Genomic DNA, 5,490 nt, shown 5'->3' with positions numbered 1-5,490 from the left:
ATACACACCACTTTATATGTAAAGACTAGGACCTCAAGTGAAGGGAGGGCACGTGGGACAAGTTCCTCAAGTCCTCCACCATCCCCTTCACACTCACCCTTTGGACTTACTAATTCTAGCCCTCTCCCCACATAGGAAAAGACTAGTTCTAGGATTTCGAGGGCTATACATAACCAAATCGGGGGCTGTAAAGCACGACACGTCCCCCTAGCCAAGACGCTTCTTTTGAGCTATCACATGCCATATTTTGTGGCTTGGTTGAAAAAAGGGACCAAAAATACAAAAAATTTGGGTTGTAAACATCTAAAAAACTAGGTGAGCAGCCTTCACGGGCACTTACCAACACCTCTAGAGTGTTGAGGTCACATGAACCTACACTCTGGTCGTGTGTTGGAGGATGAGCACATCAAGAGTGTCTCCGTTTACACAGTCATTCATTATTCCTCTACCTTAGGCTCTAGGCCCTCAGCGGGAACCCAAGGTAGTACCACTAAGGACCCACATATTGTGTCTAGTGACTCTTCCTCTGACTACGATGTCATGAAGGGTTGCCCAATGAATTATCCCGATATCTCAAGCCAAGACATGCATGCCATGGACCCACGGTCCGGGCCAAGCGTGCTTAGCAGCTTGAAGGAAACCTTTAGTAGAGCCACTCGCTCCAAACATGGAGCTAACGATGTAAATGAGGGGGGTGGGAAAGTAAATTCGCCATTCATGACCAACGTAAACCCCATGCTCTTGGAGAATGTGCACGTGAATACTCCATTCATTGCACCCCCTGACTCTTCAGATCTATTTCCCTCCGAGGTTATATTACCTGATGGTACAAGCCTTGCCGAAGTGCAAGAGGTTGACCGGTATATCATTGCGGCTAGGGGAAAGGAAATCAAGAGCTTACATAGGGCATAGCAAAGGAGAGAGTTAAAATCAAAAGCCCCTATGTCAACATCCATGCCAGGTGAGCAATCAAGTGCTCCTGAATTATCAACCACTAAAAGTCAACCCATAGAGAGCCACATTGCATCTAGTTCAAAGGACACGCCTAGCACCTCAATCCTAGATGGAGCGTTCCTAAATGAGAACTGGGAGTATGAACTACAAACGAAAACTCTAACCGACCTATACACAGGTCACAACTATCAGGTGGGTTGGTTAGATGTCCTACAATCCACAACGGGTGCTACTAGTGTAAAGGATCAACAACAAAGAGTTTGTGAGGTCATCCATAGGGTTATTGAGCTACAGAAACAGAACAAGGGGATCCACATGCCTTCAACGTGTCTCATGAGATTCTTGGATATAGGGAAGGCTAAACAACTACCCTTATCGCAAATGAAGACTCCCTCGGTAAGTCTGATGGATCCTCCATATATTGTCTCGCCAAGGGACTCAATGCAATCTGAGCCCACAAGTGATAGCTTTACCTTTCCAAGTCTAGCTCATCTTTCCCTTGATGACACACCATGACTACCATGCCTACCCTAGTGATGGGCATGCCAAGAAACCCACCATGGACCTCTTTTGTTAGAAAAGCACCGCAACATGGTAGCTTAATGCCTGCAACAGTACCTACAAGTATGTACCAATCATATACACCTATGGGTCCTCGTCCTCATGTAGCTCCTACCCCTCCCATTGTTTCAACAACCTATGCTCCACAACCACAACATCCAAGCTCTTATTTCAATGGGACCATACCAGCTAGCATTAGCATGTCACATCCGACGTTTGCTATGCCTAGGGCCACACATATGAACTTTGGGCCGCCACATGGCACAACACCGTACCAAACTTGGAACCCAAGGACTTCCTATGCACCAAGCCCAATGCCAATGCCTACTTTACATTTAGTCTTTGGAGCACCTTCACCCACGGTCCCTGCTTACTTAGGTGACTTGGCAATATTTGTTCAACCTATTGGTCGATCTATTGCTGAGAATATGCGTAACACACCTGATAGGGAGCCTAGAAGTAAGGCAATACAAATAGCCAAGCTCACACTAAAATTTAGGTGGAGACCGGGGTGTGAGAAATCATATCAAAGTGGTTGAACAAATATGTGATTCTCTAGGAGAACACAATGACCTGCATAAGAGTAATGCTTTAAGCCTAACCTTAAGTGGGAAGGCTGGGGATTGGTATAGAACCCTAAGGATGGAAGAAAAAACGATTCACCCTACTCTTAGGAGACTGTTCTTGAAAGAATACATATGAGAGGGAGTGCTTTGGGGTATAGCATCTTAGCTCCAAAAAGCACCACGAGAGGAAGGAGAGTCGGTGAGAGACTTTATTAGTTGCTTGAAATGTTTGAATTCTTGTTGTAATCCAAATGAGCACTTCAATAATAACCAATTTCTTGATAGATTCATTAGAGGATTACGACATGAGGATATCTAAAATGGCCTAGTCATTAGAGATATCACCACTTGGGAAGCAGTCACCATCAATGCAATCCAATTGGAGAATAATTTAATGATTCAAGGAGAAAGAGTGTCTGTTGAGCCTAAATCTACTAGCTCGCAAGCATCGGGGCATCAACCAATGACCCTAAAGCCTATCATTAGGGAGCCAAAGATATCTGAGATGATTTTAGCATATCTCACCAAGGCCATTCAAGAGAGTTTTAGAGACAATCGTGCTCCGCAAAACAACCATATGTATCCAGGAAGGGAGCAACAATGGTGCTCAGTTTGCTATGGTTTGTATAGTACCAGTAAATACCCTACTTTTAGAGTAAAATTTAATGGGAATTGCAATGCATGTCGGAGGTATGGTCATCAAGCTTAGGATTGCATGGTATTTAAGCACGTGATGGCCAATAGACCAACCTTAGCATGGACGGACACACCTTGAGTGCCTGCATTGATGCCAGCCCCACCTCTTGAACACACGTCACAACACATGGTCCCTAGGGCCCAAAATGTTGTTCAAACAACACCCTTACCACCTCCTGTGCTAGGACCGTAACCACCACATCCGAGAATCACTTATGTGAATCAAGTGTGTTGTGAGTCATCTATTGTTGGTTTGGAAGGCTATGAGAAAGATATAGACCCTAATATTGCCTATGGGATTGATGCACATGAAGAAAGTCCACAATACTACATGGAGGACTATTGTAGACAAGTCAAACATGTCTATCAAGTAGCTGCTCTTGCAAAAAGAGGCCAAAATATCAATTACACTGCCAAGAGATCACCTCTTCAATGCTATAAATGTGGGGGTCCACCTAGCCGAGTGTCCTATTAGGCTACAAAAGAATACTACACTAATGCAAACCAATCAAGCGATCACGTCTACAATGCCGATACTCGTGTATAATTGATGTGGAATAGATCATTTGATTGCCCAATGCCCGCATAATCCAAATGCACCGAAGATCATGCCATTAAATTTGATTGAGGTTACCAAAGAGCCATCACAAAGTACACCTGTGGTACCAATAAATGTACTCACACGATCGATGCTCCAAAAACAAAATTATATTCTTGAAGAAAGAGACACGGCATCAATTGCCCAATCTCAGAAGAAGAAGAAAACACGAAGGAAGAGATAGTAAAAAGCAGCAAAGTCAGACCCCAGTTCAAAGACCAACATAGGGACTGGTGATGACCCTGTATATATGAACGATGCTGAAGAGGATTTTGACTCGGGTGAAACCATGGAGACCAAAACGACCACTAGGAAAGAAACCAACAAGGAAGATCGTCATAAGGCACAATGGCAAGGACCCAAGAAGAACATAGGAACTTACCCAAACCCTATAGAGGGGATCGAGCGAGTCAAGCAATTAAGGAGTTTGATAGAAGGGACCCAAAGGGATCTGGAGCCAGCACCTAGGAAGATCCAAATTACCAACATAGTGTTCCATACTCAAACGCAACTTCATAGAGTCCCTAGACCACTAGCCATACCTAGTGTCATCCATGAAGAAAGTGACTTAAAGTCATGGGAAAGTGGACGTACTACTTCTTGTTGGAGAGAATGTTTACAGAGGGACTACTTGACCCAAAAATGGAGATCCCATCTTCCCCACGTCAAGGGACTGAAGCCCAAAAGGTGACATTAAATATTGCCAAATTGATGGATTTCATGGCTTCAGAACCATCATGTCCAAACTATATGGAAACCCCAAGCTATTCCTAGCTCTTTGAGCTTTCCTCAATGAAGAACTGAAAGTCGATCTACCACAATTTGCACAGATGGATGAAGCTAGGGAGATCCACAACCCAACCTAGATGAGAACTCTGTTGTAGAATACTGGTTAACAAGTTGGGACAATACTTTGAAGATGATGAATCCAATGCAACCATACCAATCACTACCAAGGGATTAACTATGAAGGGAATTTTTTATGGTGGTGTTGGGGTTAGCATTATGACTAAAAATTGCTGGGAAACTATGGGAAGACCTCACCTTGGGACCACAAACATAGTAGTAAAGATGGCCAATGGGACTATTGTTAAACCTATTGGGATGCTAGAAGATCTCAAGATCAAGGTCTTTGGACACAAAATAAGGAATACCTTCATTGTTATGGATTTCTTGAAGCACACTATGTCATCTAAGATGATCTTAGGATGTCCTTTCATGAGGGAAGCAAAAATGGTGTGTGGCTGGTCTAAAAACCATTTCTACTTGTAGTTCCAAGATTCTGTCATTCAAGTGGATCTTATAACTGGTCGAGAACATCCTCTAGGAAACATATCTATAATTGATCATAGATCTAACACCACAGTTTACTCGACCCCATTGCAGTATTGTTACAAATGAAAAACGAACATTGATGTTGGGAAAGATTCTCCTTATATGGATGTTCTACCTGGGATGATTGAGTCTGACAATGTGGATTGGGTCCACCTAGCAGCAACCATAGACACTTGGGGAAATAGGGGGACTGGGTAACACCTGAGGGGGATGAAATACCACAACTCGTACCCTTAGCATATAGCTTCTAATGACTTACAGGATGAAGGCATGACTCACATTGGAACCAATAGCGTCTCACAAGACTATAGCCCACACGATTTGGAGTCAGAATCATCAATTGAAATTGACTATGAGGACAAATAATCTGAGTTAAATCTTAATGTAAATGTGGGGACAACCCATTCAAGGCCTAGTGGTACCCTAGATGAAAATCTATCCAGGAGATCAGAAGACACAAGTAGCGATTCATCTAGTCACTCTTCACTAGAGATCAACCGTAATCGAAAATAAGACAAAAAGAGTAAGAGATATAAGAGGCGACAATATCGAGCAAATGTGCATGCTAGAATAAATAAAAAGAAATCTACCGTGGAATGGCTTAATTATATAAAGGCATGTGATGCTCATCAGAAGTTGGTAGATAATTGGGGTGAATACCTTCAAAGTGTTATGTGGTGTAGTCCACAACCCATTGACATCGCACAGCTAGAGGCTACAGAGAATCCAAAGTTGATCCGTACCATAAGGAGACGACAAAATCGAGAGTTAGTTCAACAA

This window comes from Adiantum capillus-veneris, chromosome 27, assembly GCF_014529385.1.
Source record: "Adiantum capillus-veneris isolate H3 chromosome 27, ASM1452938v2, whole genome shotgun sequence".
NCBI classification, from domain to species: domain Eukaryota; kingdom Viridiplantae; phylum Streptophyta; class Polypodiopsida; order Polypodiales; family Pteridaceae; genus Adiantum; species Adiantum capillus-veneris.
This window is presented reverse-complemented; position numbering follows the sequence as displayed.